Source organism: Physeter macrocephalus, chromosome 3, assembly GCF_002837175.3.
Source record: "Physeter macrocephalus isolate SW-GA chromosome 3, ASM283717v5, whole genome shotgun sequence".
NCBI classification, from domain to species: domain Eukaryota; kingdom Metazoa; phylum Chordata; class Mammalia; order Artiodactyla; family Physeteridae; genus Physeter; species Physeter macrocephalus.
In genome coordinates, this window is record NC_041216.1 from 13,629,356 (window position 1) to 13,644,071 (window position 14,716).

The 14,716-nt window shown below is 37.4% G+C and overlaps 1 protein-coding gene across 8 annotated transcripts in view; it reads left to right on the forward strand.

The window, feature by feature from the left end:
- Positions 1-1,645: 1,645 nt before the first annotated feature.
- The window catches only part of EYA3 (EYA transcriptional coactivator and phosphatase 3), a 104,291-nt gene continuing 91,220 nt past the window's right edge, over positions 1,646-14,716 (forward strand). For 5 of the 8 annotated variants that reach the window (XM_007120338.4, XM_024125242.3, XM_028487424.2 and 2 more), the window contains exons 1-2: positions 1,646-1,749; positions 11,429-11,587. The gene's annotated coding sequence lies outside the window, so the exon portion shown is untranslated. The remainder of the gene's footprint in view (positions 1,750-11,428; positions 11,588-14,716) is intronic. The other 3 variants (XM_028487428.2, XM_055083423.1, XM_024125240.3) reach the window with 1 other exon arrangement.

Below are 14,716 nucleotides of genomic sequence, written 5' to 3' on the forward strand. Positions count from 1 at the left end.
ATTCTGAGGGTTGTCTTTTGGTCTTGTTTATGGTATCCTTTGTTGTGCAAAAGCTTTTAAGTTTCATTAGGTCCCATTTGTTTATTTTTGTTTTTATTTCCATTTCTCTAGGAGGTGGGTCAAAAGGGATCTTGCTGTGATTTATGTCATAAAGTGTTCTGCCTATGTTTTCCTCTAAGAGTTTGATAGTGTCTGGCCTTACATGTAGGTCTTTAATCCATTTTGAGTTTATTTTTGTGGGTAATACTTTAATTTTAAATATAGTGTTAGGAAAGTTCTCATTGAGAGGGTGACATTTGAACCAAGATGTAAAGGAAGTGATAGGGTGAAAGATGCAGTTATCTGGAGGAAGAGCATTCTGGGCGGACGGATCAGCAAGCACAAATACCCTGAGTCTATGTGCAGGTTAGAAGAATAGCAAAGAGGCCAATGTGCCTTGAAAAGAGGGATAATGGAAAGAGTAGGAGATGAGGTTATTTGTACTGGGGGTTGTCAAGTCTTGAGGGTCCTCTAGGCTTATGCAGGATTCTGGTTTTCACTTTGAAATAGGAATCCACTGGAGGAGGGACCTGATCTGATTAAGGTTTTAACAGGAGCCCACTGCTGCTGTGTTAATAGACCCTGGAAGGGCAAGTGTATAAAAGCAGCAAACGGCCACACATTAACTGTGGCTTATACCAACAGAGGCAGTAAATAGTCGCAATCTGGACAGATTTTAAAGGTAGATCCTGCAGAATTTAGATGTATGGTGTCAGAGAGAGTAGTCAAGGATCTCGGTAAATGATATTACTTAGTAAATTGTCATAGGAAAAGGTGATCAAAGAAGATACAGCCAAAAAATGTAGGAAAAAAACGTACTTTAGAGGTGTATCAACTAATAGTGTTTATTTTTTCTGGATTTTGTGTTATTTATGAAATTTTTAAAACTTGTGATTTGTGATTTCTTTGCTAACACTAAAGATTCATTTTTAGACCTAATATTGTATTTGTAATTGTGGGTTTCCTTAAAGAGAGCCCCCGAATTGAATAAACTTCAGGCCCCCACAAAACCTTAATTCAACCCTGCTCCTTTTCCATATTGGGGTAGTAATTTAACATTAACGAAGCATTTAAAAACCTTGTTTCTGATAAAATTATTACATAAAATATTGTGCATGAAAACAGAAGTTAACTGGAAGCTCAATACAATATTAGGAATAAACTAATACCGGAATAAAACCATCACCTTGGGCTAGCCTCCCCTCCAAGTGCCTTCCAGAGTTTCCTAGCGATTCTTCCTCCCACAGTTTTTCTAAATCTACCAAATACGTCCAACATTTCACTTTCGCTTTAGAGAGACAGGAATTACACGCAACTTAAAATACCTTCTTGAAACATGAGTGCTGAGTATTTTTTTTTTACCGGGGCTGCTTGGGCCTCAGTGGTACCTAGGCGCCGCATGAACCAACTTTCCCGCCCCAAGCATCACCGAAGGGCCAGCAGGGCCGTAGCCAGGGGCGGGGCCACGGGACGGCCGAGTGGGCGGGGTCTAGGCGCTTCCCTGCCCCTCCCCTTGAGTCCTGACACATGCGCCCAAAGGCTTCTGTTGGAACGAGGTGTGGATTGTGTGATGACCCTGGCCGCCAGCTTCCGGTTTCTAGGGATGCGCATCCGGGTCACACTAACGCCGCCGTTTCCTGCAGCCTCTTGGTTCTCCTGTGTGTTTGGACCGGTCCCCATGTCCTGCTGTGGGGCCTCTGCAGCCTTTGGGTGAGTCTCCGCTGCCGACAGGGTCTGAGTGCGGCCGGTCGAGTACAGCCTGTAGAGGGACGGGTCAAGAGTTTTGTCCCGGTCCCTGTGGGTGGGTGTTCTCTTTGCCTGTCCCTTGTCCCTGCAGTGCTTCCTGAGCTCATTTCATTCCTTCCCCCCCAACGCCGGCCTCGCCTCTTTCCCCTCAGCTGAGCCTGTTTTGTCGCCGCTCACCTCTTGCCTTGCTATTTTTCCTCCGCCTCATCCGCCTTTTAAAATCCCTGATTTCTTGCCTTTTTGCCTCAGCGCTTCCCTAAACCACTGCCCCTCGGTTTTGCCACTACTCTCACTTTAGCACCTTTCTTCCCCGACCGTTGATCCTGGGATCTTGCTGTTTTTTCACCCAGCAGGACGGCCCACCTTCTCGTTGTGCGCACCCTGCTCCACTGCGAAACTGAGCCTGTCTCTCTCTGGGGTCCTAGGTCCTGGTTCTCCAACTTTCTTCATCCTTGAGCCCTACCCCTCCTGGGACGAGTAGGTGACATTTGTGCTTCGCCTGGGGTTCTCCCTCCATTTCTTCGCTAGAGGAGGCCTTTGCCCAAGCCCGGATCTGGGCAGATTTACCCGGCCTGGGGGAAGTTTTCCTTAAGGCGCTGGGTTAGACTGAACTCTGGTAGTTTCCATGGTTAGGGAACAACAAAGGCGTTCCCAGTTCTTCGCTGGAGCACAGTTTTGGGGGCTTTCGCTAGAGCAGGCTAACGGGTCGCAGGCTCTCGGAATTGCTGGCAGATTGGGCTTGTGTCATCTTGTTAATCGACAGGTCGTGAGGACGTAGTCATTTTCTTGTTCTCTATCCCATGAGAATGGATATGCACAGCTGAGGCAAAAATGCAGATGTTCTGGGATGATCAGCTCTGTTTTCTGCACGGGCTTTACTTATAGGACAGTTACTATGACGGAGGACAGAGTTTCTTGGGAGATTATTAGCTCCAGATTTTTAAGCTTATTGCCAAAAATTTTAGTGTACTGTTACTGAAAAAATTTTTGCTAAAGAGTTCATTATAGTAATTTCGAAGTACATTTTCTTTAGTTGAACTCAGTGTGCATGTGTATCATTATCTTTGCTTCTTATACATTGTTTCTTCATTGTTACTGTATTGCCAAGTTTTCTGTTTTTCTTGTTTCTTCATAGACCAGACATTACATTACTTTATCACTTAGCATATTCTTCTGACTCTTTTTTCTTTACTGTTTTCACCGCCTTAAAACCATCTTTTTCTCATTTTGAGACTTCAGTTTCTCGTAAATTTCTTAAATGTCTCTGTAGGCTTTTAGTCATCTCTAAAATGAAGGGATTAGTTTTAATAACGGTTAGTGTCCTGTTTTCCAAAATTTGTTATCTGAGGTATATTTTGAGACACAGTTGGATAATTTTTATTTTTGTCTGTCCAGTATTTATGGTGTATGTCTAGCATTTGATTACAAATGTTTTTGTGTGATCAGTTTCTGTTCTCATGTAAATTGTGCTCTAAAATTTAGTACTTCAGTGAACAGAATAAATACAGCTTTTAGCATATGCTTTTGTTTTGACTAATAAGTTATAGAAAAGTCTCCCTCATTATATGAGACATATACATATGCAAGCATAGCATAGACCTTGGCGTATTCCAAAATTGGGCTGATCCCTTCAGCTATTTTTAACAAAGGACTTTGGAGCTTGGCCGTATTAGTCCTAGAAGCCACAGAGAAGGACCCTTCTGGTTGGCTTTCAGGACTTATTTCACTGCTGAGGGAAGCCCTTTTGAAACCTCCTTGCTTGTACTTCCTCCCCAGCACCTACATTGGAAACTCTAGCTTCTGTTCATCCTGGCCTCATCATTTCCCAATCTTTAAAAACTAACCCCAATGAATATGGGCTGACACTCTATGGTTTTCTTACCTCCAGGCTGGTTCTTTTTTTTTTTTTTTTTTTTTTTTTGTAAATACCCATATTTGGATTGATGCAAGGCCCTCTTGCAACCTTTTTCATTTCTGAACTTTTTACTTCTTCAGCATGTCTGTTTAAATCTAGATTGATTTCTATAGTTCACAGCTGGAGGGAACCATAAGAGTTCAAACTTATCCCTTTATTTTACAAAATACGGAATCAGGGTTTAAATTGGTGGTGTTTTCCCCAAGGTCATTTTCCACAAATAAGTCCTGTTCATGTGTTTAAAGAAATGGGTTTTAGTTCTTTCAAAGCTGTAGGCTGGAGAGCACAATATTGTATTTAGTGGTTAATTTCAATAAATTTATGTCATAGGAATAAACGTTTTAGGTTAAGAAATCTATGATGCAGAATTTAAAATTCAAGGCTGAAGTCATTTTGCCTTCAAAGAGGGACTCCAGAAAGAAACTGTGTTGTACACAAGTAGAAGTTGAAAAGTCTTAGGCAGTCTCTTTCTCTCTCTCTTTTCTTCTAAAATCTCTTTGGCCTATTATGATACAAATTCTGCATAAAAGCTCTTACATGAAATGAACATCCTGTGGTCTCATTGGAGCAGTTGTATTCATGGTCCTGTTTGTACAGAACAGTGATAGACTTTCTAATTACTGAAAAGCCTACACCTCTTGCTTAGCTGCCAAAGGAAAAAAAATATCACTAGAGACAACATAGTGTATGTGTTTTTAAAGCTCAGGAGAGGAATGACTGTCGGTTTTCTATAAAAATTTCTGCTTTAGTTTGGCAAAGTCTTAGTTTGTAACCCTGATGGCTCAATTTAAAATACATTTATGCATATTAGTTTTATGCCTGCAGGGTTTTTTTGTTTGATTATTTTTGATTGTTATTTTTTTGTCATTTTACTTGCTACTGTACTTTATTTTACATGTTTTTTTTTGCGGTACGTGAGCCTCTCGCTGTTGTGGCCTCTCCCGTTGCGGAGCCTGTCGGACGCGCAGGCTCAATGGCCATGGCTCACGGGCCCAGCCGCTCCGCGGCATGTGGGATCTTCCCGGACCGGGGCACGAACCCGTGTCCCCTGCATTGGCAGGCGCACTCCCAACCACTGCGCCACGAGGGAAGCCCCTGTTTTACATGTTTTAATTTTTATCCTTGAACCCTAGGATGTTTTAAGGAAAATGCAGTTTTAAAAATTTAAAATTTTTACAGTGTCCTGGTCATTTGTACCTTGCGGTATGATGGTTTCTGTGATCTGCCTAAGCCACTCCATGACTTCATTCTCTGTTTTGTTTACAGACAAAAGGCTCATAGAACTTCTTTTTTGGTAGTTGTCTAAAAGATTTTGTGTTCTGCATATAATAGCAGGATATTTTAACTTCTTTGTGATTTAAATGGAGGAAGAATAGTTCAGAATTGTTCAACATAGAATATAGTTCAACATAGAAATAGTTCCAAATGTATTTAAGGATATTAAGCATAGTTTTTTTTTCCCATACATTCATTTAATTGGTTTATACCAAGGGGCCGAATTGTAATATTTATAGTAAAGTGAAAAATATGTGGACTTTTTATCTGCAGATTAACTTAAAAATACAGGTGCATGTTCTTGTACAGAATATATGGCTTAAGCAAAAACTGCCTTATTGATATGTTTTATTGGCAGAGAACACAGCAAACAGTAGCGACATGATCATCTTGATATTTTTATTTGATCCCATTAACCTAAGTCCTAGGGTATCTAATTATTAAATGTAGAAATAGGGTATTTTCTCTATTATTTATAGTATATTAAAAAGGATATTTGAAATATGGGCTTCATAAAATTTATCTTTGCTATTTTCCCCTTTTAAATATGTAGTAGTATTTTAAACCAGAAGAGGAACTGTAGATAGTGCTGACTTATTGTAAGTTAATTAACAGATTAGCCCAAGGCGGTCAGTGCTTAATATCTTAAAGATCTTGCTACAGATTGTGTTGTATGCACTTTAACTTATTAGCTTGGTTAATATTTGTACTAGTTAGATTTGTTTTTATTCCCTAGGAAATAAAAACAAATAGTTTTATAGTAGTTAGGAAATAGTAATAATCTTTGTAATACATTCCTTTCAGCAAATTTTTTATGGATACCTACTATGTACAGTTATATTACATATATAGACAGTTCATATGAACTAGGTAACATTATACAAGGCTGACATTTACACTTAGATTCTGAATTTGACTTTATTTGTATATATCTGAATTAAACTATAAGACTAAACATAACCTGCATCACCAGGGTGTAGGGAAAAAAAAAGACAACATATTAGAATGAAAATAAGCTTTAATCCTAAGAAGGTGTCAATTCTTACCAGTACAACGGCATATGATTTTTTTAACTAGATTTTATGATTTTCTATTTTCAAAACACTCTGATTTCTTTTCATTATTTGAGTTTAAGGTTCTTGCATTAATCTGTATCACAGCTTAATTAATATAAATAAAGTCATGTTCTTTATACATACAATTAAATAATTTTCATTTGGGAAACTTTTTCACAACTGAACTGTAAAAATCTGTAGTGGTAAAGCAATAATTTTTTTTTAAAAGCACATTTTGTGTAGCACTTACTCTGTGCAGGAATTACCAAGTGGCTTACATATAGTATTAACGCTTTAATCCTTAAAACACTATGAAGTAAGTACTATATTCATCTCCATTTACAAATGAGAAAACCAAGGCACAGAAGTTACACAATTTGCCCAAAGTAACACAGCTAGTTGGCAGGAGAGGTGGATTTGAACTTAGTTTTTCTAGCTCCAGAGTTCATAACCTTTTTGTACAAAGTTCTACTAGTTTAATGATTTCTTCCTTCATAGGTTAAAACAGTTAAAAAATCCAATTTTTCTGAAACACAGAAGAATACTGCATTTGGTTGGGAACTTTAGAGAGGGGTTTTACCTGGGCCTTTTATAAATGCTGGCTTAAGGCAATTAATTGCAAACCCTTTACTACCTAGGTTTCTTAGATGGCGAAAACCACATATTAAGAAAGCAAGTAATATCCATATCCTTCCCTCTTAAAAAAATTATCATATGGAAGTTAATTACTTTTGAGTTATTTGGAGAAAAGGCAGTTTATTTAATAAAATGCATTCTGTGTTACTAAAATGTTTACCCCTTGACATTAATTTTTTCCCTTTCTCTGATTTGCAGAATATTAAATAAATTTATGTAATAGTCTTGAACTCTGAAATCTTACTGTCCCCAATATGAATTTAACAACTTTGAAATATAAAACAGAAGACTAAAGCTGAAATTTCTGACTTACCTTTAGTCTCATTTCGAGATTTGGAAATTTGTACAAAATTAAGTGCATCCATTTCTTTAGGGCTACCATGTTTAGAGTAATATATTTAAATTAGTCTTTTTATTTTTACTTTAGAAAAGAGGAGGTGTACTTTCATAAAACAATTCCTTTTTAAATAAAAATGCAAATAATCATTTAGAATATTGTTAATCATATTACTATTTTTTGTACTTTTATTATTTCCAGATTTAAAAGTTTTGTTGCATCCCTAAGGGAAGGAGATGATTTTATATCAGTTGAGTGCAGCTTAATGGAAGAGCCTGGGACTTACATGTGCTGAGAAGTTATTTTTCTGAGTATTTTTGAGTACAATTGAGAATCATGGAATCTGGTTAACAAAAAAACTACCATTGTTTCTGCTCAGAAGTGACACTTGGTTAGGGATACTACTTACTTTCATTCTTATATACTATACCCCCCTTTATTAATTCAGACATGTTAATTAAGTACACTGATTTTTAATAGTAGCTTTTGTCTTGAATTTTTTTTTCTTTGTCAGAAAAGTATTGTTATTGAGGTAAAAAGTGTAAGCTTTGCTATGATGATTTACTTACTGGTATTTAGAATGTTCTTTGATTTAAACATTTGATTTTTATTTCAGAGCAACTCTCTTTTATACGTGGGTTTGATAATCAGTTTATTTTCTAAAATTTCAATAGTTTCCTTTCACCTGAAATTTAATAATGTAGCAATTACTGAATTTAGGAAAATTGGCAGTTTGTTGCTATCAGCACTGTTACTATGGGAATAAATTAGAATGATTAGCTCTTAGGTGGAATTGAATTTATTCTTTAGTTTCCATAGTAGTTGAAAAAGATTTAGGTCAGATTCACCTGTTGTTCCTCCTTTTTTCAAAATAAGAGGGCATTTTAATTTAGCACAACGATGTTAATTTTTTCCTGCTAGATTGATTATATTAATATGATAATCTCACTCTTTACTGACAGCATAATCCAAAATGCGTGTGTATGATTTTTTTCTTGAAATATTTCAGAATTTAGAAAACATTTTAGGATATAAAATAGTACATACATATCTTATTAAAAAACATACCCTAGTAATCAGTGTGTTATTACTTCACTGAGTTTTTCAAATGTTTTTCCTTTTCATCAATTCTTAACTTTGCTATAGGTTAGGAAGCAGTAATTAGATAACATTAAAAAATAAGTGTTCTTGAGAGTGAGTGCTAGAGCTTTTGCTTATGTACCATCTGTCATATTGGTGTGGTATTTAATAGCTAGATGAACTGAAAATCTTTGCTTTATCTCGTTTCTGTTTATCTCCTGTTAGTAATATTTATTTAGTGTTGGTACCACTCATTCGGTGAAATTGTTGTTTATTTGGAATAACTATGGTAAACTATTGATTCTTACCCAGATGGTTCCTTTTTCCTTTTTTGTTCATTTTCAGAGGCTTGCCTTTAAAAAACTGTAATTTAGAGAACCACTAAAACTTTGAGTGTTCTTTCATATGTAGCTTGAAGTGGATATTTTCCTCCTTTTTGACTGGTCAGTTTTTTTATTTTTTATTTTTTTAAAATATTTATTTTGGCTGCACGGGGTCTTAGTTGCAGTGTGCGGGATCTTTAGTTGTGGCATGCAGAATCTAGCTCCTTGACCAGGGGTCAAACCCGGCCCGCCTGCATTGGGAGCACGGAGTCTTAACCACTGGACCACTAGGGAAGTCCCTGGTCAGTTTCTTAAAATCTTTGGGTAAAATGGCATTCAAACTTTTTTGATCACAACCCACTGTAAGATGCATTTTTCATCGTCATCCAGTACTTATACACATATATGTATATATTAATATTTAAAATTGAAACAGGTGTTTCATGAAACAATATTTATTTTTACTATTGGTGATGCATTGTAATGTTTTCTATTCTATTTTGTTTAATTGCATTTCATTCAAAACAAACTGTTGGTATCCACTAAATGGATATGATAACCCAGTAAGGTGTTGAACCTGCAGTTTGAAAAATTCTAGTGACTGCTAGATTTTTTCCAATATTGTTTTTTGGGAATTGGAGATGTTTGGGTTTGTTAGTTTTTTTTTTCACTGAAATATATCTTGATTTTCTTAATCTTTTAGCCTAAATAATTGTGCAGAACAGTTGAGAGAGGGAGACCCTGTTGCCTCAATTATTGTTACTGTCACCTCTGTCCTTTACTCTGTGTCTAGGCACATCATTTAAAAAACTGCAGTGATACAGAATCATGAGGTTGACGACGCTTGGTCATGTGTAGAGCTTTTATCATTAGAATCCTTTTCTAGTTTCCATCTAACAGTCAAAGTTTAGTTTGATTAAGTTCCTTTCACAAACCTTGCTTCTGCTCTTGGCAACTAGTCAAAAGGTTACAAAGCTGCTTTATTCTACTTTTTTCTGGCCCCATTCCAGTCTTTGTAAACCAAGAAAAGAGAGCCAAGGAGTGAAGCAGTTTGCTCCTGTGTATATAGTCAGGTGAAAGTAACACAATTGAAGAGTCATTAGGATTTGTTACAGTGGACTGTATTTATTTATTATCCTGATTCCTTTCCTATAATCATAAAGGGGGAAAGATGGTAGAGATATCAACAGTTCCTAGCATATCACAGCTATTAGAGTGAGGCAGGGTCAGCAGGCATACACTACTGTTTTTACCACTACCTCCTCTTAACACGTAATGAGCACTTACTGTGTGCCAGGCACTATTTAAAGCATTTCCCTTGTGTTAACTCATATTTATTTGGGAGGCCTGGGAGAAGAATGAGAATGAGAAAGAATAAAGAAGAAAACTGGCTTTCTTAGTATCTTCTCATTACCTGGCTTGTGAGTTCTGGCTATTGGTGACTATAACATGACATAGCATACATTTTTTTAAAAATAAATAAATTAATTAATTATTTTTGGCTGCATTGGGTCTTAGTTGCTGTGCACAGGCTTTCTCTAGTTGCGGTGAGCGGGGGCTACTCTTCGTTGCGGTGCGCGGGCTTCTCATTGCGGTGGCTTCTCTTGTTGCGGAGCGCGGGCGCTAGGCATGCAGGCTCAGTAGTGGTAGCGCACGGGCTTAGTTGCTCCGTAGCATGTGGGATCTTCCCAGACCAGGGATCGAACCTGTGTCCCCTGCATTGGCAGGCGGATTCTTAACTACTGTGCCACCAGGGAAGTCCCAGCATACATTTTTAACTTGGTCAGCTTTTTAAAATCATTAGACCTGTCTGTGATGTTCTGTACTGAGGCACGAAGCTATGGTTTAAAACCTCAGGCTTTGAAGCTAGGCTGCCTGGGCTTGAATTCCAGGTTGGTGAGTTATTAGGTATATGACCTTGGTTGAGTTACTCTCTACACTTCAGTTTTCTCATCTGTAAAATGGTGGTAATAGTAAATAGTACATATCTTATAGACTTATTGAGAGAATTAAAAGAGTTAATATACGTAAAGTACTTAGAACAGTGCCTGACCCATAAAAAACATTACATAAATGTTAGCTATTAATAACTTACAACTCACAGTTGGATCTCCTGAAAGTATTTGTGACCGTGGTGCGTTCATATTTGCTAAGTAACAGGACGTGATTGATATTCAATGTTTTATTGCCCAGGAGCTTGAAAACAGCTTTCCTTGAGGACTTGGAAGGAAGTTCTTGTTCAGAGTGTTGGAATCAAAGCCAGGGACAAAGAGTATCAGCTACAGGCCCAACTTGTTTAATCTGTCACAGGAATCTCTTGTTATTTGGACCTTACCTTTTTTGTTGTTGTTGTTGGGTTTTGTTTTTTTTTGTTTTTAAGATTTTTTTTTTTTGATGTGGATCATTTTTAAAGTCTTTACTGAATTTGTTACAGTATTGCATATGTTTTGGTTGTTTGGCCTTTGGCTGTGAGGCATATGGGATCTTAGCTCCCCCACCAGGGATTGAACCTGCACCCCCTGCATTGGAAGGTGAAGTCGGGTTTTGTTTTTTGTTTTTTTTAAGATTTTTTTTTTTTGATGTGGATCATTTTTAAAGTCTTTACTGAATTTGTTACAGTATTGCATATGTTTTGGTTGTTTGGCCTTTGGCTGTGAGGCATATGGGATCTTAGCTCCCCCACCAGGGATTGAACCTGCACCCCCTGCATTGGAAGGTGAAGTCTTAACCACTGGACCTCTAAGGAAGTCCCTGGAGCTTGCCTTTAATAATTTTAATATTTTGCCCTTTGAAAAACTAAGAGGAACTAGTTAATGAATTGACTTTCACTCAAGACCACATTTCTGTCCTGAGTCTGTTTAGCTTATGTCTAAGATATTTCTTTATTTTATTTTTCTTTAACAGTTATATCATCCTAACTATGTGCCAGACACTATTCTAAGAGCTTTATAGATATTAACTCATTTAAACCTCTGACAAGCTTATGAGAAAAACACTAATTATTATTTTTCCCATTTTACAGATGAAGTAAATGAGGCTCAGAAAAGTTAAATAACTTGTCTAAGCTCCCAACCACTCATCAGTGCCAGAACTGGGATTTGAACCTAAGAGTCAGACTCCAGAGTTCATGCTTCAAGCTTGCCAAGCCTGCCTCTTACAGAGATGAATTATGTTGAAAAGGGTAAAATAGCAAGTGTTAAAACTTACTTTACTGTTCTTTACTCTGTGTACTGCATGACAGCACTGAAATTATGTGTGATGGTGTTTTGGCTGATGGATTTTTGAAGGAATGAATAAATTCGAAGTAAAATATTAATAAAAGATCTGTACCTAGATTTTATAGTTCTCACAGCTTAAAGACATGCATTTCAGAAGACTCAGTTCTGTTAATATAGAGTGTAGTAAGTTTTGTTCAAATACTGGAGAGTGGATTGATAGATACATGTGATGGATAGATAGATAGAATGCTATATAGAATTTTGACTTTAGAAAATGGGTAGTATAGACACATTTATAGAACATTCATGTTGGAGTATACCATGTGTCAGGCCACAGCACCTATAGAAAAAAATGTGATTCTCTTAGAAATGTTAACTTTAGATTAAAGGAGGGTGGAGATAAAGTTTTGGAGGCTGAGAGTTCTATGGAGTCTGGATCTCCATGCATTAGAGAAACTCTTATGCTTTGTGACTGACACATTACTAAAAACTGAAGAGAGGTCCAAAGAGCGTTGGAAGGAATGTAGTAGAACTGTTGGATTATTATTAAGGTCATTTTGACACTCTAATTCAGATGAACTCATTCCTTCTCAATACTTTATACTGTGGTTTTGGAATTTTTCCTGTGGAACGCTATCTCCCAATTTTATTGGAAGCTTGTGGGGAAAAGTTTGTGTTAAATTTTTTTTTAAATTTATTTTTGGCTGCGTTGGGTCTCTGTTGCTGTGCGTGGGCTTTCTCTAGTTGCAGCGAGCGGGGGCTACTCTTTGTTGTGGCGCACGGGCTTCTCATTGCGGTGGCTTCTCTTGTTGTGGACTACGGGCTCTAGGCGCACGGGCTCAGTAGTTGTGGCTTGTGGGCTCTAGAACACAGGCTCAGTAGTTGTGGCACACAGGCTTAGTTGCTCCACGGCATGTGGGATCTTCCCGGACCAGGCTTGAACCTGTGTCCCCTGCATTGGCAGGCGGATTCTTAACCACTGTGCCACCAGGGAAGCCCTGTGTTAATTTTTATTAAGGATAATTTTACAGACAACTTCAAAGGATGATTTTCCAAGAAGTAAGGTTAGAAATTGTAAAAACAGTTCTTTTCGGAGAATCTATTCCTGATAAAATATTTTTTCCTGTTAAGAATTTGGTACAGCCTAAATGTATTTTTAAAAAAATTCTTTCTCAGTAAGTTCTGATAGTATTCTGCTTAGTGTAAAGTTGCTATAAATATTCCTACAGCTGACAGTACCATGATGTGTTAGTCATGCCTCCCAAATAAAGTAGCCAGAAGAATTCACCAACTTTACCACAGTCAGTTGTCTGGGCTGTTTATTTATGGAGGGAGTTAACCAACATGGTGATGGCTTTTGTCCGTCCAAAGGAAGTCCAGCAGAGAAGGTGTGGTTGTTTGCAGTGTTTTTGGCCACAGAAATGTGATTTGTGCTGATGCCTGAACTGTGAGAGCTAAAAGGCTCTCTTAGGGTTACTTTAAAGGGAGCCTTAAAGGAGGTCAGTTGCGTGCAGGTCTGCTGGATATTTGTGTCTACTTAGCAGGACTCTTGAGTACAGAGGACTCTGAGTGAATGTGTTAGTAGATAAGTTAGGTAAGTTTTTTTTAAAGGTGGTACTTGAGAAAGATTGCCGTCAGCTGATAGACTTCAGTGAATTTCTGAAAGATAGAAAACAGTGAGGTTGGATTGATAGAGAAACTAGGAGAAGAAATCACATCGGAAAGTATATGTAGAAGTTTCAGAAATATACCAGACTCCAAGTAAATGAATATGAAGAACGGAAGAGTGCCTGGAGCATTCATCAGTTTCCCGGCCCTTGCTCTATTTTGAGCTTCTGGTGTTTGTCCCCTGGATAAAGCCCAGAGAAATGCTTTCCAAACATATGGAACAATCTGCCTGGGGAGGGCTTTCCTTATAGTCTCTTCTCCCCGTGGCATTTAGTATATATAAATCAAATCATGTCATTATCTTGCTTGAAGCACCCATTACCTCCCCAAACTGCTTATCATGTGTTACAAGGCTGTGTGTGATCTGGGCCTTGCCTGCTTCTCAGGACTCATTTCCTACCACTTATTCGCTTACTAACATCAGCCTTTTTGCTATTTCTCAAACATATCAGGATGTTTTCCTTTTAGTTTCTTTACACTTGTTTTCCTCATGAAGGCCCCCTTTTACATCTCTGTATATAGTTTTCTACTTTTGATTATTCACATCTTTGCTGAAATGTTGTTACCACCTCAGAGAAATTATCACCAAATCTGAAATAGCTCCCCTGTAGTCATGCTCTACTCCTTCCTTTGTTTTATTTATTTATTTATTATATTTTTGGTAACAGCTTTATTGAGATATAATTCACATACCATACAATTTACCTATTTAAAGTATATAATTCATTGGTTTTGACTACATTTACAGTTGTGAAACCATCACAACCAATTTTATTTTATTTATTTTTTGAATTTTATTTTATTTTTTTTATACAGCAGGTTCTTATTAGTTATCTATTTTATACATATTAGTGTATATATGTCAATCCCAATCTCCCAATTGATCACACCACCACCACGCCACCACTTTCCCCCGTTGTTGTCCATATGTTTGTTCTCTACATCTGTGTCTCTCTTTCTGCCCTGCAAAGTGGTTCATCTGTACCATTTTTCTAGGTTCCACATATATGCGTTAATATACAATATTTGTTTTTTCCTTATGACTTACTTGACTCTGTATGACAGTCTATAGATCCAACCACATCTCTACAAATGACCGAATTTCGTTCCTTTTTATGGTTGAGTAATATTCCATTGTATATATGTACCACATCTTCTATATCCATTCGTCTGTTGTTGGGCATTTAGGTTGCTTCCATGACCTAGCTATTGTAAATAGTGCTGCAGTGAACATTGGGGTGCATGTGTCTTTTTGAATTATGGTTTTCTCTGGGTATATGCCCAGTAGTAGGATTGCTGGGTCCTATGGTAATTCTATTTTTAGTTTTTGAAGGAACCTCCATAATGTTCTCCATAGTGGCTGTATCAATTTACATTCCCACCAACAGTGTAGAAGGGTTCCCTTTTCTCCACACCCTCTCCAG